Source organism: Tenrec ecaudatus, chromosome 14 (genome assembly GCF_050624435.1).
Source record: "Tenrec ecaudatus isolate mTenEca1 chromosome 14, mTenEca1.hap1, whole genome shotgun sequence".
Classification (NCBI taxonomy): Eukaryota; Metazoa; Chordata; class Mammalia; order Afrosoricida; family Tenrecidae; genus Tenrec; species Tenrec ecaudatus.
Genome location: NC_134543.1, coordinates 6,882,022 through 6,905,741, shown reverse-complemented (window position 1 = coordinate 6,905,741; position 23,720 = coordinate 6,882,022). Strand labels below are relative to the sequence as shown.

Sequence of the window (23,720 nt, the reverse complement as noted above, 5' to 3'; positions counted from 1 at the left end):
AATAGCAATGAGTACAGGAAGAAGAAAATGTTCTAAAATTGATTGTGTTGATGATTGTACAACTCTTCTTGATATGACTGAACTACTGAATTTTATGGTACGTGGAAGACATGTCAATAAAACTGTTTTCTTTAGCTTCAACCTGAACTTGCATATGACCAATTGATGGTCTGTTTCACAGTTAGCCCTTGACCTTGTTTTGGTTGATGGTACTGAGCTTTCCCATAAATTCTTTCCACATCCCTAGTCAATTTGATGTGGGAGTAAGATGAAGGTTTTTGTGCCCATGAAGGATTACAGCCTCAGAAACCCACAATGTCAGTTCTACTGTGTCCTGCAGGGTAACTATGAGACAGAATTGACTCAATAAGTAATTTGGAGTCGAGTCATTTCTATTCCTGTGCATTCCAGCTGGTGAGAACCATAGCTGCCATGTATGTTGTTGAAAAAGGCATTTGCAAAATGAAGGAGGTACTGGACTTGTAAAATTCTGTCGTGGGCTCTATCAAATTCTATCAGCATCCATCTTTAAGTTCCTATCACCAAGGAACCATCATTGTGCCGATCGCCAAGGCCATATTTTCCAACTACTGATTTTCAAACTTTGTGTTTCCAACTTTTGCAATTCCAACTCCCAGTAAGTGTTCATGCATCTTGAGTGCATGTTTGGTCAGTTTCAGATGGAAGAAGTTTGGAGAATTCTTCAGTTTCCTCACCACTAGCTCTGGTGTTGGCTCATAAATCTGAATAAGAATTGTATAAATGGACTTCCTTGTAGGTATACAAATAGCATCTTGTCACAGACAGCAATGGAATGTCCTTTTCGATGATGGGTGTGATGGCATTTCTCTTGGTTTTATCAGTTTTAGCTATGTGGGTGTCAGTCTCTTAATGGCGCAATCCACTCCATTTCAGCTCACAAATGCTTAGGCTATCGATCTTTATGTATTCAATTTAGTTCCGAATGACTTCCAGTGTTCCTGGATTCCTAGTCTCTACCTTCTTTGTTCCAATGATGAATGGATTTTTAGGATTGTTTCTTCTCATTTTGAGCCCAATGTGTGAGACAAAGTATTTCCATGCTTGTTTCCAAGGTCAGGTTGGCTGTCCTTGCCAAGCAGATTGTCTTGCTCTCCTGGCAGTCCCTGGCATCGTCAGCATTGCTGCAGTGCAGTCAGTTCTTCATTGTTCAGCTTTCACATGCATGTGAGGGGACTGATCCATTGCCTGCTTGGGTCAGGTACACTTCAGTGCTCAGAGGAACAGTTTTTTTTTAACACTGTAGAGAGGTCTTTTACAGAAGAATTTCCCAGTGCAGTATCTCATTTGATTTTTTTTCATACTCTGCTAATTTTTCTTAAAGATTATTTTAAATTGTGGGTTAGGTTTGGGAGTTTACATTTCAAACCATCACCTCTGTATTCAACTGTTCAAGCCACTCGTCAACCCCTGCCGTGTTCTACCCTCCCCCTCTCCTAATTCTGCTTTGTCCTCTCAGGGGCCCCTATTCCCCCTTTGGCCAAAGCCAACACCTGTCAGCTCTTTAGTCTGCTGCTTCCCTGCTGTGACCTTGGCAACTTCCAAGGTCTGTTCCCTTTGTTACATCAGTCTTAGTCTCGGGCTGTGTCCTTGTAGTAGTGGTCTCATAGCGCTCATCCTTCTGTGATCGACTAATTTCACTGAGCATCATGTTCCTCAAGTCCTTCCACGTCCTGAGGTGCTCTGTGGTTTCATCGTTGTTCTGTTTTCTGTCTTGCTTTGGTTTCTTGAACGACTGCTTCCATGAACCTGGATTGTGGAGACAAGGAAAAGGAGAATTCTTGGCAAGTTCAATCTTTTCTCCATTTATCAGTATGCTCTATGTCCAGTTCCTCCACTTGCCTGTCAGTTTGTCTTAATGTGGGGTCTTGTGTGTTGCTGTGATGCTGGAAGCTTTGTCTCTGGTCTTTCAAAGGCCAGCAGGGTCACCCAGAGTGAGCAGGTTTCATCAGAGCTTCCAGACGAAGAACCGACATCCAAGAAGGACTTGGCTGCCCACTTGGGGGGAAGTAGCTGCTGAAAATCGTATGCACAGCAAGGAAACATGATCAGATTCTGAACGGAAACAGAACATTATCCAAGGGAGTGCCAGGGGATGGGCCTGGGGTCAGAAGGCACTAGACATGTGACTGAGGGGGAGCTGCTTTCTCAGAGCAGAGTAGGCCAGGGGATGTGAATGGAGAAAGCTAGTGGGAGTAAAGACGTCAGGTCTTCCTTTGCTGATGGAGCAAGGCTCTCAGTAAGAAGCAGCAGCTGCCAAAACCTCATGATCAGGACTTGGAAGGAGCATAGTATGAATCTAGGAAGGTCGTAAGTCATCACAAATGAAATGGGATGCATAAAGATCAATATTCTAGGTATAGTGAGCGGAAGTGGACGGGTATTGGCTACTGGTAATCACATCAGGAATGACACGGTCACAAGGAATGCTGTTGCATTCGCCAGCCCAACACCTGCTATCTGATCAATACAACTGCTATCCAAATGTATTACCAACCACGAAAGCTAGTGATGATGAAATTGAAGAATTCTACCAACATCTTCAGTCTGGAATTGATCAAACATGCGATCGAGATGCGCTGATAATTATTGGTGATTGGAATGCAAAAGCTGGGAACAAAGGTGAAGGAATGATACCTGGAGAATATGGCCTAGGTGCTAGAAATGAAGCTGGAGCTCACATGATAGAGTTTTGCAAGACCAATGGCTTGTTCATAGGAAATACCTTTATTCAACAACACAAACAGCAGCTACACACATGGATTTCTCCAGATGTAATATACAGAGAGCAAACTGCCTGCATCTGTGGGGAGAGATGATGGAGAATCTCAATATCAGCAGCCAAAACCAGGCCAAGGTCTGATTGTGAAATAGATAATAATTTGCTCATATGTGAGTTCAAGGTTACACTGAAGAAAATTAAAACAAGCCCAGAAAAGCCAACCTAGGACCTTGAGTCTATCCCACCTGCATTTCGAGAACATCTCAAGAACAGATTTGATGCATTGAACATGAATGACAGAAACATCTGATGAACTGTGGGAGGCCATCAAGACATCATTCATAAAAAAAGGCAAAAGTCATTTAAAAAGACAAGAAAGAAAGAAAGAAAAAATCAACATGGATATCAGAAGAGACCTTGAAACTTGCTCTTAATTATAGCGAAGCTAAAGTAAATGGAAGCAATGACGAAGTCAAAGAGCTGAACAGAAAATTTCAAAGGGCAGCTTGAGAAGACAAAGTAAAATATTGTAATGAAATTTGCAAAGACCTAGAATTGGAAAACCAAAAGCAAGAGCATGCTTAACATCTCTTCAATGGAAAGATTCTATGGGTAAAATATTGAATGATGCAGGGAGAATCAAAAGAGGATGGAGAGAACACACAGAGCACTGTACCAAAAGAACAAGTTGACATTCCACCCTTTCAGGAGGTAGCATAAGAGAAAGAAACAATGGTACTGAAGGCAGAAATTCAAATTGCACTGAAAGCGTTATCCAGAAACGAGGCTCCAGAATTCATAGACGACCGTGTGACCCAGTTTGACAAGCTGGTGAAGCACTGGAAGGACTTAGTTCTCTATGCCAGGAAGTTTAGAAGACAGCTACTTGGCCAACTGACTGAAAGAGGTCCATATTTATACCCATTCCAAAGAGAAGTGACCCAATAGAATGCTCAATGTATAGAACAATATTATCAATATCACATGCAAGTAAAATTTTGCTTAAGATAATCTAACAATGGTCGTAGCAGTACATTGACCAGAGGTTTGGACTGGCTTCAGAAGAGGATGTGGAACATGGATAGCATTGATGAGGTCCGATGGATCTTGCCTCAAAGGAGAGAACACCAGAAAGATGTCTACTTGTGTTTTATTGATAATGCCAAGGCATTTGACTTCGTGGATCATCATAAACTATGGATGCCTTTGAGAAAAATGGGACTTCCAGAACATTCCATTGTGCTCATGGGGAAGTTGAACATGGATCCAGAAGAGGTTATGCAAACAGAACAAGTGAATGGTGCCTGGTTTGCATCAGAATTGGGTCCTCTCACCACACTTACTCAGTCTGCATGCTGAGCAAGTAAGTCATCAGAGAAGCTGGATTATGTGCAGAAGAATGTGACATCAGGTTGGATATCTGCAATATGCAGATGACACACCTCGCTGGCTGAAAGTGAGGAGGACCTGAAGCACTTGCCGATGAAGATCAAGGATTGCAGTCTACAGTATGTAAAGTAGACCTAAGTCCTCACAATTGGACCCATAGGTAAGATCGTGATAAATGCAGAAAAGTTTGAAGTTGTCAAAGATTTTGCCTTGCTGGTATCCATCATCAATACTCACGGAGGCAGCAGTCAAGAGATCAAATGATACATTGCCTTGGGTAAATCTACTGCACAAGACCTCTTTAGAATGTTGAAAAGCAGGGAGATTACTTTGAATACCACGTTGTGCTTGACCCAAGCAATGGTATATTCAGTTGCTTTATATGCATGTGAATGTTGGACACTGAATAAAGAATCCCATAAATGGATCAATACATTTGAAAGATGGTGCTGGAGAAGAATATTGAAAGTACCATGGACTGCCAAAAGAGCCAACAGATCTGTCTTGGAAGAAACAAGGCCAGAGTGCTCCTTAGGGGCAAGCGTGGCAAGACTTAGTTGTGCGTACTTTGGGCATGTGATCAGGAGAGACCAATGCTTGGTAAAGTAGAGGGGCAGCGAAAGAGAGGAAGGCCTTTCAGCTGGATCAACACGCTGGCTGCAACCCCGGGCTCAGGCACGGGAGCAACTGTGAGGCTGGCGCAGGAGCGGGCAGTGTTTTGTTCTGTTGTGCACGGGGGTCCTGTGGGTTGAAATGCACTCCATGTCACCTGATGATGACAACAACAACAGCAACAACAACAACGACTCCAACCATTGTTAGTAAGCAGACTGCTTCATCTCTGACCACAGAGTGGCTGGTGGACTTGGATCCTCAACCTTTGGGCCGGCAGCTTGAGCACTTAACCACTGTGCCATTCCAAGGTGAATCCTTTTCCTGTAAGGAGCCCGGATTTTGGGGAAAAAGAGAGAAAGTTGTATGGACGCTTTATCCACAGATACAATTCAACAGTACAATGTCAAGAAGAGCTGTCTGACCTTCGCCACCATCAATTTGAGAACACTTCCGTTCTGTGCCTACGCGTTGCTACTCATGTAGTTTGTTTTCCGTTTTGTAAAACACACACATAACCAAACATTCACCAATGCAACAACTGCCTGAGGTCTAATCCTCCTCCTGCTGTGCGCCCGTTATTGTCATCCCCCTCCAGCTTGTAGCCCAGGATCTTCTTAAAGAGAATGAAAGTGGAGCCCTGGGGGTGGGGGTGGGGGTGGGGGTGGAGGGCATTTAAACGCTCGACTACCAGCTGAAGGTTGGCAGTTGAATCCCATCCAGAGGCTCATTAGAAGAAAGGCCTGTTGACCTGTGTGGGAAAGGTCACAGCCTTGAGAGCTTCCCCTTGCAGAGAGACTGCACACCTGGGGCTGCTAAGGGTGATGAGAGCAAATGCCATGGCAACGGACCACGAGTGAGGCAAAGATGATCCTTGCCCGCCATCTGGTGGTTTAATGCTGTCATTGCATCGTGATGAGGTCCGCAGAGTGGTCCTTGCCATCACTGCTCAGGTGATTGGAACAGGTGCTCCTGAGCCAGCCGCTCCCCGCCCCCACCTAGCTTCTGGGCCCTGCAGCACGCAGGCTTCTGGGGATCCAGGCATCTTAACTGACACATTCCCGGGACCCTTCGGAGCTGGCTCCGGCCACTGGTGCATGGATGAATCTGATGAATTGACCCCTGTTTTGTCCTGGCTGCAGACCTCTTGGGTTTGGGGTTCTTTGAAACCAAAGGTGCGCGTGCGTGTGTGTGTGCGTGTGTGCGTGCGTGCGTGCGTGTGTGTGTGTGTGTGTATCTACCCGTGTGTGTTTCTGTGTGGAATGTTCAGGATAGGGATGGGGTGGTAGTTAGACTCCACCTCAGGTGTTCAGCACCCACAAATTTCTTCATCTGAAATGTTTACTCCACGGTCCATATCCCAGGTGTTTCCTGCCCCACCACTGAAGGAAAACCCCTCCCCCTCTACCGAACGTTCCTGAACCCACGTCACCCCTACCATGTGCAAGGCCCTGGAGGCAGAGGGGACAGTGGATCATGAGGGTGCAGAAGAAGGGCCTGCTGTCAGATACACCAGCCTGAAGTTGTAGCCCGGGATGTGGCTCCTCTGGGTGGGCAACCTGGGGCCTGTCCGTCCTAAGCCTTCCACAGGAATGGCCCAGCAGCATTTAATTCTATGGGCCAGAGCTGATTCCATGGGATGGCATCTCACAAAACCTTTTCAGAAAGAGTCAAAACCCCAGAGCACATGTCCACAGTCCAGGGGCTGTTGTTAGTCTGGTCCTGTAGCTCCACATCCCAGATGAAACTTTGCTTGCTGCCCCCAGGAAGACAGCCTCGTTCCAGGCTGGGCCAGCAGTGGCGGCTGGTGTGGCGTGTGGGAGGTGGGCTTGGATGGCGAGGGGGTGACTGCCAGGGTGTGTGGGGACAGCTAAGCCAAGCTCCTGTCCCCTTAGCTCCCTGGCCAGGACCCTCTGCCCTTCTCTATATTTGAGAGGGATCTCGACCTCACACGCTCATGTCCATGGTCTGCCAGTAGCCAGGTGTGGAGGGTGGGGCTTGAACAAGTCACGTTGGGAACTCCAAAGTCCCTTGTGCACCTGGCCTGGTACTCCCTCCCACCATTATATCTCTCTGCCTGGTCTTACCTGTTCTCCCCCCACCCCCTGCCGGGGGTCTTTGCTCCTTGAATGGAGCACAATTTCCTCTCTCTGGACATTAGCATCCCCGCTGGTGGTGTGGTGATTCTGCGCTGGTCTGCAATCTGCAGGTTTGGCAGTTCAAATCACCAGGAGGTCTGTGGGAGAAAGACTGGGCTTTCTACTGCCGTCCACTGTTGTAAGGTGGGTAGCCCACAGGGGTCGCTGTGAGTTGGCTCTGACTCGATGGCAGGGAGTTTGCTTTTCCTGCTTTCTCCCTGGAGACACAGTGGCCATTTCCTCGCTTGCCGTCAGTTCTTATTTAGAAGGCCCCCCCTTGGAGAGTCCTGACTGGGTCACCTGTCCAAAGAGCCCCCTGCTCACTCCATCACTCGCTGTCCTCTCAACTGGCTTCACATTTTTTTTGGCAAAAACATTCAACAACCAGGTAGGACCCTGGCTCTTGTGCCAGCAGGTCCATTCTGAGTCACTCACTCTTCACTCCCTGCCATCACGTCCATGCCAGGTCACAGCGACCCTCCAGGACAGGGTAGAACTGCCCCGTGGGCCGTTCTGAGACTGGCTGTACTTAAGGGATTAGAAAGGCCCATCTCTCTCCCACAGAGCAGTGTTCTGATGGGGTAGCACTGCTGCCCCACAGGTGCCCCAGACTGTGACTGTAATGGAAGCAGATGGCCAGGCCTTCGATGGCAGAGCTGCCCTTGGATCAGAACCACCAACCTCTCAGTTACTAGCTGAGAACTTAACCACTGGGTCACCAGGGCTTCTTGGTATTGACACTCTCACGTCCTTACAGGTCAAAAGTGTGAAAAGCCAATTCCATGGAGGTACAGTTTATAAGAACAAGCCTTTGCTTGAAGGAGCCTTGGGCATGTGGCTGGCTGTGTACATTCAGGAGACCGCCGCCTTGGCCAAGACAGTGAACTTCCACAGAAGCAGTACAACCCTCACCCCTTCCCAGACCTTGCTTGTCAGGGGCCGTGTTCATCCGGGCTGACTAGGGAAACACATTCGTAGACACTCCTATGTGTAGAAGAAAGAGTTGTATATGAAAGAGAAATTGTATATTGAGAAAACATCCCAGTCCTGTCTAGGTCAAGTCCATTATTAACCCATATGTCAGATACTAGTCTATAAATTTCTCTTCAGACTCACGCAACACAGACAATGGAAGATCACAGGCCAGAGTGTGGAAAGTCTTGTGGATCCAGTGGTGCTAGAAGCACCTCAGCACTGGCGTGTTTCTCCACGTGGCTCCTCCAGCTCCAGGGCTCTGGCTCCATCAGCACAGCTCCATGTGTCTTGTCAGCAGAAAGACGCAGCAGAGAGTCAAGCAGAGGGTGTGTGGCCTCCAGTGAGCTATTTGTCTCCTTCATGCCTCCAAGTGAGGTCATCAAGCTGAGACCTGATTGACAGGCTAGCCTCCACCTCTTTGCAAGTTGACAGGAGGTTCTATAGCTGCCACAGGGCCCCACCCACCTGCTGTTTGTCCCTGTGGGTGTGCTTGTGCTCCACATCATGGGGGCAGGGGGGTGTCTTCCAGCACCACCTAGCCTCTGCGGTCTTTCACCCAGTGTTCTGATTTGGGGTTTCTTCTGAGTCAGTCCCGTTGTGTGAGTCTGTGGCTCTCTGACTTCTGAGAGTGGGCCCCTGGAGTCAACATTGGGCTGTTAACTAAAAGGCTAGCGGTTCGAACCCACCACTGCTCTGCAGGAGAAAGACTTAGCAGCGTGTTTTCACCAAGCTTTACAGCCTTGGGAACTCGATGGAGTTTCTAATCTGTCACGTAGGCTTATGGAGAGCTGGTGCTGGAGAAGAATATCGAAGATGCCACAGACTGCTAAGATCTCTCTTGAAAGGAGTACGGTCAGAGTGGTCCTAGAGGCAGGGATGATGAGAGGTTGTCTCACGTCCTTTGGACACGTTGTCAGGAGAGACCGGTCCCTGGAGAAGGACATCATGTTTGACAAAGTCGAGGGACAAGGAGAAAGAGAATGACGCTCCAGGTGATGGATGGACACAGTGGCTGCAACCATGGGCTCAGGCAGGGGAAGGATTGTGAGGATCGTGCAGGACCGGGTTTTGTTCTGCTGTGCATGGGGTGATGTGGATTGGAACTGACTCGATGGCACCTACCACCACCATCACCTAACAACTCCACCACCACCTACCACCACCATCTCCAACTCCACCACCACCTACCACCACCATCTCCAACTCCACCACCACCTCCAACTCCACCACCACCACCACCTACCACCACCATCTCCAACTCCACCACCATCTCCAACTCCACCACACCTACCACCTTCACCACCACCTCCAACTCCACCACCACCTACCACCTTCACCACCACCTTCACCACCACCACCATCTCCAACTCCACCACCACCTACCACCTTTACCACCACCACCTCCACCACCATCACTTACCACCTTCACCACCACCACAAACCATCACTCCTACTACCACGCCCCCCCACCACCTCCTCCACCATGTAGTAAGCAGTGTGCCTCATCTCTGTCCCACTGAGCAGCTGGTGGACTTGAATCCACAACGTATTGGTGAGCAGCTAAGCACCTATATGCTGGGCCACCTCATAGTCCATCCTTTTCCTGTAAAGAGCCCAGGATTTTCTTAAAGAGAATGAAAGTGGAGCCCTGGGGGTAGGGGTGGGGGTGGGGGTAGGGGTAGGGGTGGGGGTGGGGATGGGGGTTGGGGTGGGGGTGGAGGGCATTTAAACGCTCGACTACCAGCTGAAGGTTGGCAGTTGAATCCCATCCAGAGGCTCATTAGAAGAAAGGCCTGTTGACCTGTGTGGGAAAGGTCACAGCCTTGAGATCCTCCCCTTGCAGAGAGACTGCACACCTGGGGCTGCTAAGGGTGATGAGAGCAAATGCCATGGCAACAGATCGCGAGTGAGGCAAAGATGATCCTTGCCCGCCATCTGGTGGTGTGATGCTGCCATTACACGTGGTGAGGTCCGACAGCGGAGCGGTCCTTGCCATCACTGTTCAGGTGAGTGGAACAGGTGCTCCTGGTCCCGCGGCTCCCCACCCCCACCTAGCTTCTGGGCCCTGCGGCACGCAGGCTCCTGGGGATCCATGCATCTTAACTGACACGTGCCCAGGACACTTCGGAGCTGGCTCCGGCCCCTGATGTGTGGAGGGGGACCCTCAAGGCTGACACTGAGGAATTGGCCCCTGTTTTGTCCTGGTTGCAGACCGCTCGGGCTTGGGGTTCTTTGAAACCAAAGGCTCTGATCTCTCTCTCTCTCTCTCTCTCTCTCTCTCTCTCTCTCTCTCTCTCTCTCTCTCTCTCTCTCTCTCTCTCTCTGTCTCTCTCTCTCTGTCTCTCTCTCTGTCTCTCTCTCTCTCCACCTACCCGTGTGTGTTTCCGTGTGGAATATTCAGGGTGGGTGTGGGGTGTTAGTTAGACTCCATCTCAGCTGTGTAGCACCCACAAATGTCTTCATCTAAAATGTTTACTCCACAGTCCATGTCCCAGGTGTTTCATGCCCCATCCCTGAAGGGAACCCCTCCCCCTCTATGGAACTCTCCGGAACCCACGTCACCCCTACCCTGTGCCAGGCCCTGGGAGGCAGAGGGGACAGTGGGTCCTGAGGATGCAGAAGGAGGACCTGCTGTCAGATACACCAGCCTGCAGTTGCAGTCCGGGACATGGTTCATCTGGGTGGGTATCTTGGGGCCTGTCTGTCCTGAGCCTTCCATAGGCAGGGCACCAAGAGAAGGCCAGCCCAGTGGTGGTGGGCAGCAGTGGGGCTCAGGACTTGGGGGACCAGCTTTTGTGCCCTTCCTCAGTGCTTCCCTGTCACCCTCATCATGCTCGCTCCCTCCTGCTGTCAATTAAGCCAGCACCAAATTATCTCGCTCTCCAGGGTGATGTTCTAAATGCTAGTCTGGTGAGCAGGGGCTGGGGTCTTCAGAGCTCATGAGCAGTCATCTAAGGTGCAGCTGTTGCTCCTCCCTGCTGGGAGGAGGGATGGAAGCAGGGAGGCCATGGGATCAGGAGTCCAAGGGACTAATTGATCACACAAACACCTGTCTGCACCACCCGAGCCCCAAAGAGCTAGATGGTGTTCGCCACTGTGACCAGCTACTCTGGAAGGGCTGGAAAGTCCTGGATGGATGGGGGAGGAATGTGGGACAAAATTCAAAGCCACTGAAGAGACCTGGCGGCTAGAGATGGATGGAACCTGGAGACTAGGGTGGAACTCACCCCTGGAGCTCCATTTTCATGCCAACAGTCAATAAGCCTAGAGGAGGGGGCCGTAGAAGCAGGGCTAGGAGGGGAGTGGGAATGGAAAGAGGAGACACAGGGAGGAAGTGGTGTACAGGAGGGCCCACTGAGGGGACGGCCTCCTCTGAGATGACCCCCAACGTGTGTGAGCTGTAGAATGCAGAACTCACGCTGTGCTCTGTAAACCAGCACCCGACTCACAACGCAAAGTGGGAGAACAAATGATGGCCTACGATTCTCGGCGTCCACAGCCATCTGTGAGGTCAGAGACACTCCCTGCTAGTCTGCTCCCCTCTGCTTTTCAGAAGGATGGTGTCTTAGGCCAGGCTGACTGGAGAAACAAACCCAGAGACACTCAGACAGGTGTAAGAGAACGCTTTATATCAAAGAGCAATGGTATGTTAAGAAAACATCCTGGTCCAGTTCAGATCAAGTCCCAAAGTCCAATATTAGCCCATAATGATGCCGAATGCAGGAAGATCTCAGACCAGTGGGTGGAAAATCTTGTGGATCCAATGGTGATGGAAGCATCTCAGCGCTGGTTTTTGTCTCCACATGGCTCCTCCAGCTCCAGGGCTCTGGCTCCATCAGCGTAGCTCCATCTGGCTTGTCAACAGTAATGTGAAGCAGAGTGTTTGCATCCTGCCTCCAGGGAGGAAGACAGGACCTCCCAGAATTCTGAGGGAAGGCCATGCCCACACAGAGGCATTATTGGCTATGACCTGATTGACAAGCTAGACTCCACCCCTTAGCTCAGTTGACAGGAGATGATGTCACTGGCCCAGACAGTGCTCCTTGTCTGCAAGGATGGTGAGACTTATCTTACGTCCTTTGGACATGTTGTCAGGAGAGACCAGTTCCTGGAGAAGGACATCATGCTTCGTAAAGTGGAGGGCCAGCGAAAAAAAGGAAGGCTCTCAAGGAGGTGGACTGACACAGGGGCTGCAGGCATGTGAACAATTGCGAGGATGGCAGGGGCCGGGCAGTGCTTCCCTCTGCTGTGTGTCCAGTGGCTATGGGTCGGAACTGACTTGATGGCACCTAACAATCATTGGAATTGACTTGAAGACAGAGGGTTGGTTTTAATTTTTTTAAAACTTCTTGGTCATGAGTCCTTCTGTAGGGAGCCCTGGTGGTGTGGTGGTAAAGTGTTTGGCCGCCAATCAGAAAATCAGCAGGTGGAACACACCACAGAAGAAAGGCCCTGGCGATCTGCTCCCACGAAAGATGGCAGCCTTGGATACTGTCACGTGGGATTTCCATGGGGCGGCATGCACTCAGTAGCGGCAGGATACACTGGAAGTGCATTGACCAGTGAAAGAAGATGAAGTGAACAAACAGGAATTCCTAAGGTCAAGGGCTCAGCTGCTACCCAGAAGGTCCAGGTTGGCAGTTCACACCCACTCCCTGTGCTTCAGGAGAAGTGTGGCAGTCTGCTGCTGTAAAGACTGGTAGTCTTAGAAGCTTTATGGGGCAGTTCTGCTTGGCCCTAGAGCAGTGGTTCTCAACCTTTCAGACAGTTCCTCATGAACAGATCACCAGAGAAGCTGGCTTATATGAAGAGGAATGTGGCATCAGCATGGGAGGGAGGCTTCTTAACAACTTGTGATGTGCAGATGACACAGCCTGGCTGGCTGAAAGTGAGGAGGGCTTGAAGCCCTTGCTGATGAAGACCCAGGATGGCAGTCTTCCGCTTGGATGGCAGCCCGGTGTAAGGAAGCCCAGACCCTCCCACCTGGACCTATAGGTCACCTCGTGATCAACGAAGAGGTTGAAGTTGCCAGGGACCTTCTCTTGCTCAGCCCCACAGTCAGTGTTCAGGGAAGCAGCCGTCATGAAGCCAGAGCATGGATTGCACTGGAGGAATCTGCGCCAGGAGAGCTCTGTAAAGCTGGATGCTACTGTGAAGACTAGGGTGCTCCTGACTCGAGCCGTGGTATTTCCAAGAGCCTCCGATGCACGTGGAAGCTGGACTTTCAAGAAGGGAGACCAAAGAAGAATCGATGCGTTTGAGTGGCGGTGCTGGGGGAGAATATGGAGGGTATCGTGGACGGCCCAAAGGACAAACGTCTGTCTTGGGAGAAGGACAGCCAGAGGACTCCTTGGAAGTGAGGACGAGGAGACTGCCTCACGGTCGTTGGACACGTTATAGGAGAAACCAGTTGCTGGGGAAAACAAACAAACAAACAAACAAACAAACAAACAACAGCATGCTTGGTGAAGTAGAAGGGCAGAGGAAAAGAGGAAGATCTTCGACAAGATGGACGGACGTGGTGACTGCAACGAAGGGCTCCCACATAAGAGCAGTTGCAAGGCTGGCACAGGGCCGGCAGTGTGGCCTTCTGTCTGTCCTACACAGGGTCCCGGTGAGCTGGAACCTACTCGACAGCACCTAACAGCATGACACCTCAGTATGTAACTGCCAGATGCTATCTCTCTCTCTCTCTCTCTCTATCCACATCCATATCCATCTACCAAACCACCGAGCATCTTCACCATCTCAGCCGGCCTGCCTCTCACCACTCACCTCCGCATTCTCACTGCCGGACCTATGTTGGCAACGTACACAGTCTGAGTCAGAGAGCCCATGTTTTACTCCCGCCGTAAACGCAGCGTGCTGGACAATGGGGAAGTCAAGAAGTGGGGAGTAGGTGTCCCAGCAGGATCTTCCTTATAAGGGAGGATGGCAAGACTTGGGCTCATTTATTTGGGATGTGTTATCAAGAAAGACCGATATCTGGAGACAGATGTCATCTTGGTAAGATACAAGGTCAAGGAAACCGAGGGCACCCCCAATGAGCTGAAGTGTTACATTAGCCACAGCAATGGGCGCAGACAGACCAAGGATCATGACGAAGGGGCAGATGGGACACCATTCACTCAGCTGAGCCTGGGGTCTCCGCGAGCCAGAGTCAACTGGAGGACACCTGAAAGCAGCCACGCCCCACTGCGGCATTCCCTTATTTATTTTATTTAAAAAACATTTTATTAGGGACTCATACAACTCTTATCACAATCCATACATACATCAATTGTGTAAAGCACATCTGTACATTCTTTGCCCTTATCATTTTCAAAGCATTTGCTCTACACTTAAGCCCTTTGCAACAGGTCCTCTTTTTTCCCCCTCCCTCCCCGCTCCCCCTCCCTCATGAGCCCTTGATAATTTATAAATTATTATTTTGTCATATCTTGTCCTGTCCGTCTCCCTTCACCCCCTTTTCTGTTGTCCGTCCCCCAGGGAGGAGGTCCCATGTAGATCCTTATAACCGGTTCCCCCTTTCCAACCTACTCTCCTTCTACCCTCCCAGTATCTCCCATCACACCCCTGGTCCTGAAGAGATCATCTGCCCTGGATTCCCTGTGCCTCCAGCTCCTATCTGCACCAGTGTTCATCCTCTGCTCTATCCAGACTTGCAAGGTAGAATTCGGATCATGGTAGTTGGGGGGGGGTAGGGGAGGACCCTTATTTATTTTTAAAGTTTGTTTGTTTTTATTGTGAATGACGTAGAGGTTTACATCCCAGATTGTCATTTTTCTTTCAACAACGTATCAACTCTCTCCAGGGTTACACAATTCCCGCTCTCCCGCTGCCGTCGCCCTCTTGGAGGGAATTCACTCTCCTTCATCCACGTGAGCAACTATCTACCTTCTAGCCTGTTGCCTCCTCCCCCCCACCCTTGGCGTTGCCTCCTCCCCCCACCCTTGGCGTTGCCTCCCCCCCACCACCCTTGGCGTTGCCTCCTCCCCCCCACCCTTGGCAACCGCGAAAGTTTCTTCCTTTTGATAAGAAAACCGCTTCCGCATCTTCTTTTCACAGCAGGGGCCTCACACGGTATTTGGCCTTTTGTGACTGACTAACGTCACTCAGCATAATGCCCTCCTCATCTATCCATGTCACAGGCGTTTCACAGTTCCATCGTTAGCCTTTAACGACGTGTACTATGTCATATATGGTGTGTACTGAAGTTTCGGCATCTCTTCTCCCACCAGAGGACATGTGCGTTGTTTCCACGACATTCCCAATCGCCTCCTCTGCAAGTGGAAGTCGGACAGCGAATCAGGAAGACCGAAGAAGAGTGGATGCATCTGAATTGTGGTGCTGGACGAGAATATGGAAAGGGGGAGGAGGTCTGTTTGGGAAGAAGCACGGCCAGAGCGCTCCTTCGAGGCAAGGGTGGCGAGACTTGGTCTGACAGCCTTTGGACATGTGGCCAGGAGAGACCAGTCTGTGGAGTAGGACATGTTTGGGAAAGCAGAGGGGCAGCGATGGAGAGACAGGCTCTGGATGAGACGGACTGACATCACCGTGGCTGTGACGATGGTCTCCAACAGGACAGTGGTTGTGAGGGCAGCACCGGACCGGGCGGTGTTTCTTTCCGTCTCGCATCAGGTCACTCTGGGTTGGAACTGGCTCCACAGCTCCCGACGACCACGGCAGTCTTCTCGCTGTCGGGGCTGGTGCTTTCACGAGCACCGTGAGCTCCGATCTGCTCGTGCTGTCTTTCTGGAGGGCGTATGCCAAGTGACACTCCTGCTGGCTCACATGGTATTTTCCTTCCATCTTTGAGAAGGCACCGGGCCATTTCCCGCACTTAGAGTTCTGCCAGCTGCGTTCGCGGTTCCGGTCCCCCAGCAGTCGCTGTTTTCCACGTCTTTGAACTTGGCCATCAGTTCCAGGGTGTCTCATCATCATCGTTGGGATTCATAGCTCTTGAATGGCGAGTGATTGTGTTTCTTGGTAGGGTTGTTGGCTGCCTGACTGTCCTCTGTGGCGAGTTGTCTGCCAGTGTCCTGTGCCCATGAAAACTTCCCTCTTCCTTTAAGGAGGTGCTGGTTACAGTGCCCATGACATGCTGCGCGGGACAGAGGGGCAAGGCCAGCCAGCAGGGCACTTGGGTTTGTTGCTCCCTGGAAATGGACCCTCAGTACTTAGGGGCACAAAAGTGCCCATGTTACTGGCACTGCAGCCACTTCTTAGCTTGGGCCACGTGAGGGGAGACTGAATGAGACAGCCCTTTGCCTATTGTTGGGACAGTTTGTTGTTTTTATTCTTTATTGCCGAGTGGTATTCTGATGTGCGTATACAAGGTATTATATATCTGTATGTAGGTATGATCTATTTCCTATATCCACCCACCCATCGCAGGGCATTAGGTGACTTCGGGTTTGCTAATTAAATGCTGGTTTGTTGTTGTCAGGAGCCATCTGGTCAGTGGCTACTCACAGCAACCCTGGAGACCACTGAACGGCCCAATGTCCAGTCGGGTGCCACCCTCCCCATGTTCTTGGGCCCGGAACCCATGCTTGCGGCCAGTGTGTCCATCCTTCTTGTTGAGGGCCCTCCTCCTCTTTGCTGCTTCTCTGCTTTATCAAGCATGATGTCTTCCTCCAGGGACTGGCCTCTCCTGATAACAGGTCTGAAGTACACGAGACAAAGTCTCCCCACCCTTGGCTCTAAGGAGGCTTCCGGCTGTACCTCTTTGAAGACAGACAATTGTTCAAAAGGTGTCCATGATCTTTTCCATATTCGTCACCAGCACCATCATTTAAATGCATGTATTCCTCGTTGGTCTTCTTTATTCAAGGTCCAACGTTCACGTGCATAGGAGGCACCGGAGAAAACCATGACATTGATCGTGGGTCCAAGAGAGACACCATCTTCGACAAGTTCGCACATTTCCCCATTTGCCATGAAGTTACCTATTGGGCTAGATGAGAGGATTTTGGTCTTGACATTGAGTCGTCATCCACACTGAAGGCTGCAGTCCTTGATCTTCATCAGCAAGTGCTTCAAGTCCTCCTCACGGTCAGCAAGCAAGGCTGTGTCATCTGCATATTGCAGGTTGTTAATAACCTTTTTCCAATCCTGGTGATACATTATTTTTCATATAATCTAGTTTCTCTGATTATTTACTCAGCATACAGATCACATAAATGTAGTGAGAGGATACAACCCTGACATGCACCTTTCCTGATTTTAGACTATGCAGTATTCCCTTGGTTTTTTTTTTTTTTTTTTTGCACAACTGCCTTTTGATCCATGTACAGATTCCCCATGAGCACAACGAAGTATCTGGAATTCCCATTCCCCTCAAGGCTGTCCAGAGTTTGTTGTGACCCATGCAGTGTAATGCCTTGGCATAGTGAATGAAACACAAGTAAACATCTTTCTGGCATTCTTTGCTTTCAGCTGAGATCCATCTGACATCAGCAATGATAGCTCTTGTTCCACGTCCTCTTCTGAATCCAGCCAAACCTCTGGCAGCTCCCAGTCAACGTCCTGCTGCAACCGTTGTTGACTGATCTTCAACAAAATTTTACTGGTGTGTGATACAAGCGATAGTGTTCTATATTTTGAATGTTTGTCTGGGTCACATGTCTTTGGAATTGGCACAGGTGGGGATCTCCTCCAGTCAGCTGGTCAAGCAGCTGTCTTCCTAATTTCCTGGCCAAGACAAGTGAGCACTTCTAGTGCTTCACCGGCTTCTTGCAACATGTCACTTGAGATTCCATCAGTGCTGGAGCTCTGTTTGTGGCCAATGCTCGCAGGGCCCGTTGACCTTCTTCCTTTAGTACCAGCCGTTCTTGCTTGTCAGAGTCAACCCGCCTCTAACAACCGAGGGGTCTGTAGGTGCAATTGTACAGCTATAACATATAAAGATTACATGAGGATGGAGAAATAGATCTATGTGCATATATTTATAGGTTTAGTATTAAGGTAGCAGAAGGACATTGGGCCTCCACTCATGTACTTCCTCAATGCAAGAATACTTTCTTCTCTTAAATTGGCATTCTATGATGCTCACTTTCCCGACACAACTGCTGAAGACAAATGGGTGAATAAGCAAATGTGGTGAGGAAAGATGATGGTGCCCAGCTATCAAAAGATATAGTGTCTGGGGTCTTAAAGGCTTGAAGGTAAACAAGTGGCCATCTGGCTCAGAAGCAATAAAGCCCACATGGAAGAAGCACACCAGCCTGTATGACCACGAGGTGCTGAAAGGATCAGTTATCAGGCATCAAAGAACAAAAAAGTCATATCATTGTGTGCTCACCTCCCTGACACGACCGCTGAAGACAAATGTGTGTATAAGAAAATGTGATGAAGAAAGCTGATGGTGCCCGGCTACCAAAAATATAGCTTCTGGGTCTTAAAGGCTTGAAGGTAAACAAGCGGTCATCTAGCTCAGAAGCAACAAAGCCCACATGGAAGAAGCACACCAGCCTGTGCCATCACAAGGTGTCAAAGGGATCAGGTATCAGGTATCATCAGAACAAAAAATCTTACCATAGTGAATGAGCGGGGGAGTGCGGAGTGGAGACCCAAAGCCCATTTGTAGGCCACTGGATATCACTTTACAGAAGGGTCTTTGGGAGGAGAAGAGCCAGTCAGGGTGCAATGTAGCAATGATGAGAAATATAACTTTCCTCTAGTTCCTAAATGCTTCCTTCCCCCACCCCGCACTGTCATGATCCGAATCCTACCTTGCAGGTTTGACTAGACCAGAGGATGTACATTGGTACAGATGGGAACTGGAAACACAGGGAATCCAGGGTGGATGATCCCCTCAGGACCAGTGGTGTAAGTGGCGATACTGGGAGGGGATACGGAGGGTGGGTTGGGAAGGGGGAACTGATTTCAAGGATCTACATGTGACCTCCTCCCTGGGGGACAGACAACAGAAGGGTGGGTGAGGAGAGACGTGGGACAGAGCAAGATATGAGAAAATAATAATTTATAAATTATCAAGGGTTCATAAGGGTGGGGGGTGTGGGGAAGGAGGATAAAAAATGAGGACCTGATGCCAGGGGCTTGGGTAGAGAGCAAATGTTTTGAGAATGATGAGGGCAATGAATGTATAAATGTGCTTTACAGAATTGATGTATGTATGGATTGTGATAGGAGTTGTATGAGCCCCTAATAAAATGATTTAAAAATATTATTATAAAGTCATAGCAGATAGGAGAGAAGATAAAATAAAGGAGTCAGATGCATTTCATGATAGCATGCTTACCTCAGCCCTTCTTGGTGATCTATGTGGAGGTGGGAGACGAGAGGGAATCTTTACTATCTTGGGATCTTTATAGGTCGCCATAGACATACATATTCAGTAGTTACATTCGTCACTAAGTGGGTGGTAACCACAGTAAGGTCCCTGAACTCACAGGTGAAGAAAACCAATACCTGCCTCTGGGGAAGGCAGGATGGGGGCTGGGGGCTGTGGCGGGAGGAGATGACCAAAGAATGTTTGCTTCTACAAGGAGATATAATCAACCATGTGCTCCCTTTAAGGCAGCAAAGCTATTAGGGGAATCTCTGGGAATGACATTTAAAGCAGGATAATGTACTTGGACTTAATCTCTGACTTAACCAAAGTGGTGGCTCTCCTACTGTGGAATACCAGCTTTCCAGATTCCCTCTGCTGTAAGTTGGGAATATGGTCCTCGTCATCTTTCCCACAGTGTTGGTTTCCCGCACTTGCTCATGTGCTACCTCTTGACCTGGTGGACGGCCGGTCGTTTCTTTTTGGTACAGTGACTCTGTGTTTTTTCCCCATCTTCTTTTGATGCATCTGTATCATTCAACATTTTGTCCTTAGGATCTTTCAAGATTACAAATTGAGGCTTGAATTTACTTCTTGAGTTCTTCCCACTTCAGATATGCTGAGCGCATTCTTCCTTTGTGATTTTCTAATTCCAGATCTGTATATTTCATTGCAGTCTTTTTACTCTGTCTTCTTGAGCTGCCTTCTGAGATTTCGTGTTCAGCTGTTTGCCCTCTCCATTTATTCCATGAATCTTAGCTTCTCTACAATAAGAGCACAGTTCGGAGTTTCTTCAGACATCTATGCCTATCTTTTGTTTCTTTCCTATCTTTTTAATGAACTTTTGCTTTCTTTATATTTGATGTTCTTGATGTCTTTCCACAGATCATCAGACCATCTGTCCTAAGCGTTTAGTACATGATATCTGTTCTTGAGATGGTCTAGAAATTCGGTGATATAGACTCAAGGGCGTATTTTGGCTCTCATGGACTTGTTTGCATTTTCTTTAGCTTCATCCTGAACTTACATATGAGCAATTGATGGTCTGCTGTACAGTCAGACACTGGCCGGGTTTTAGCTGCTGATATTGAGCTTCTCCATGGTCTCTTCCCAATTTTATTTCTGTGTATCCCAATTTTATTTCTGTGTATCCCACCTGGAGAATTTCATGGGTATAGTCACAAGGTGTTGTTGAAACAGGTGTTTGCTATGACCAAGCTGTTAGTCTTGCAAAATTCTATCCTTCAGTCTCCAGTTCCTTCTCTATCACCAAGATCATAGTGTCTAACTGCAGTTCCTGCCTCTTTGTTTCCAACTTTTGCACCCAGATCACCAGTCATTATCAATTAATCTGGATTGCTTATTTGATCAATTTCACATGGAAGATGTTCGTAGAATTCTTCAATTTCTTCACCACTAGATTTGGCGATTGGTGCATAAATTTGAATAATAGTTACATTTACTGGATTTCCTTGTATGTGAATAAGTATTATCCTATCACAGACAGCACTGTATATCAAGATAGATCTTGCAATGTCCTTTCTTTGAGTGGGAGTGTGACAGCATTCTTATGGAATTGGTCATTCTTGGCAGAGCAAACCATCTGGTTTTCTGATTCTGAGTGGCCAGTAGCAGTCTATTTCAGCTCATTGTCTCCTAGGAGGTCCATCGTGCCGAGCTCCATTTCATTCTTGGCAAGTTCCAAGTTTCCCAGCTTCATACGTCGTGCATTCTAAGTTCCGCTCAGTAACTCATGTTTGCCGCGGTTACTTCTCATCTTGGGTCCGGCCCCATCAGCAAATGAAGGCCTTGCTCTTGTGTGCTTTACTCCTTCCATGCCATTACGGTCGACTCGACTTTGAGAAGGCCGCTCATCCTCAGTGATATTTTGAGCGCCATCCGGCCTGAAGGACTCATCTTCTGGCACTCTTGCCAACAACCTTTTGTTTCTATTCGTGAGGTTTTCAGTATCTGGCATGTCCTGATGTTACCCACAGGGTTTTCAGTGGAGAGCACCCCAGGATTGTACTGCCGTTGCCTCCTTCCTGGTCTATAAACTGTTGACACCTGTTCACTTTGGTGAACAGGTCAACTCTGTGGATACCCTGCCAGTATTTGAAATACCAGCCTCACATAGTTTCCAGCAACACACACGCCCTCACAGTAAGACAGACTGAATGAAAAGTGGTGGGATTGAATACCAGTAGATGCGAGTGGTGTAGTGGTTATGCATTGGGTTGAGATCTATAAGGTCAACAGTTCTAAACCACCAGTCTCTCCTCGGAAGAAAGACGGGGCTTTCTATTCTTGTAAATAGTTTCTGTCTCTGCACCCTGCAGGGGTGTTGCAATGAGTTGACATCAACTCCATGGCATTGAATTTGGTTTTTTGTTTTTAGGTTTAAATACTAACGAGGTCATCCGTGGGTGACATGTGTCAGCGGAGCTCCCATAGATTGAGAAGAAGGAATAATTGACCTGCTTCCTGATACATTCTTGTTGTTGTTTTTTGGTGGCATTGAGTCAGGTCAGACTCATCGGGACCCTATGTTAAACAGATCCAAACAGTGCTCAGTCCTGTGGCATCCCCACAACTGTGATGTTTGAGCCATTGTTGCAGCCACTGTGTCCATCCCTCTCCTTGAGGGCCTTCCTCATTTTCACGGTCCTACTTTACCCAGCATGACGTCCTTCTCCAAGGACTGGTCTCTCCTGACAACAGGTCCAAAGCCCGTGAGCACTCCTAAGGAGCACTCTGGTTAGACTTTTTCCAAGACATATTTGTTAGTTTGGCCGCTCATGGTGCTTTCAACTCTTCACCAGGGCCACAATTCCTATGTGTCAATTCCCCTTTGATCTCCTTTATTCAGTATCTCAGTTTCACATGCAGATGGGGCGATTGAAAATACCATGGTGTGTTAGTCTGGGTGGACTAGAGAAGCAAATCCAGAGGCACTCATGTGTAGAAGAAAGAGCTTTATGGGGCTGGAGAGAGGTCTTGTAGGCACAGCCGCCGAGGCTCGCTCAGCTCCAAAAGAGGGACTCTCGCCCGGCCAGGAGCCTGGGGTGCTGTGCCCGCTGACCACGCCCTGCCCCTTCCTGGCGCCCCGGCCAACCAAATGACCCTTAACAAGAGTAGATACTCGACTGGAACAGTGATGAGACAGTCAATATGTCATAAAGTAAGATGCAGCTGTGGCTTTTCAACCAGACTCGAATATCCTTTTACCTGGAGCTGAAAAGGCCTTTGGATCCCTAAGACAACCAGCATGCTCAATGTTTGCACTGGAAAACAGTAAAAGCAAGCAAAAGTACCACAATACTTTGCTTAAATAAAAGTTAAAAAACAATCAAACCAAATAAATTATTGATTCTCAAAAAGCAGACTGAAGGTTAAATCAGCAAGCACATCAAACATGGTATTTTGAAGTATGATTAAACTCCTGGTGCTGCAGCAGAGACTAAGAATATTAATGGCCAGATCTAGAGCTCACATGGTCTTCTGAAGAAGCCATGGGTAGCTGTTGTAGCTATCCAGATAAAGACACCATCCCAGATAACCATCGAAACAAGTTTAAGGTCGTTAATGTGGATGATGATGGAAATGAGTTAGGTTCTGGCATAATGGAGCTTACAGACACAGAACTGATTTTGTATACGTGCAAAAGTGACTTGGTAAAATGGCACTGCCTCTGCCTGCGACACTGTGCCTATGACTCACATCTGCTCTCTTTTGAAAGTGGCCGAAGGTGTCAAACGGGACAAGGAACCTTTGCCTTTAAATGTGCTCGTGCAAAAGAATTATTCAACATGTTGCAAGAGATTATGCAAAATAATAGTATAAATGTGGTGGGGGAGCCAGTGGTAGAAAGGACCAACCCTCAGGCAGAATTGGAGGTTCCCAGAACACCTTGAACCCCTACAACTCCAGGGTTTGCTGCTCAGAACTTACCTAATGGATATCCCTCTTTTGGAGATGGCTCATCTCCTCCTTCAAGCAGACATCCTTCTGTGGGAAGTGCACGCCTGCCTTCAGTAGGCGAAGAATCGACACACCCTTTGCTTGTATCTGAGGATCAAGTACATACCTATGTCAACACTACAGGTGTTCACGAAGAGCGAAAAAACTGAACCAGTGTGCATGTCTCATTGGAGGCAAGGGTTTCTAATGCTGAAAGCAGTACCCCCAAAGAGAAACCAAGTAGTACTGAAGACAGGGACCCTCAGGTTCTTCTTGAGCCTGAAGGAGTCAAATTTGTTTTAGGACCAACTCCTGTTCAGAAGCAATTAATGGAAAACGAGAAACTGGAGCAACTTGGAAGAGATCAAGTTAGTGCAAGTGGAGCAAGTAACACAGAATGGGACACTGGATATGACAGTGATGAACGAAGAGATGGACCCTCTGTTAACAAACTAGTGTATGAAAATATAAATGGGCTATCCATCCCTAGTGCCTCAGGGATCAGGAGAGGTCGTCTGACATCCACCAGTACCTCAGATACCCAGAACATCAACAACTCAGCTCAGAGGAGAGCTGCATTATTAAATTA

The 23,720-nt window shown here is 48.5% G+C and overlaps 1 pseudogene; it reads left to right on the top strand.

Annotated features, from left to right (window-relative positions):
* Positions 1-22,556: 22,556 nt before the first annotated feature.
* LOC142426123 (fibroblast growth factor receptor substrate 2 pseudogene) lies at positions 22,557-23,304 on the top strand (annotated as a pseudogene).
* Positions 23,305-23,720: the final 416 nt, after the last annotated feature.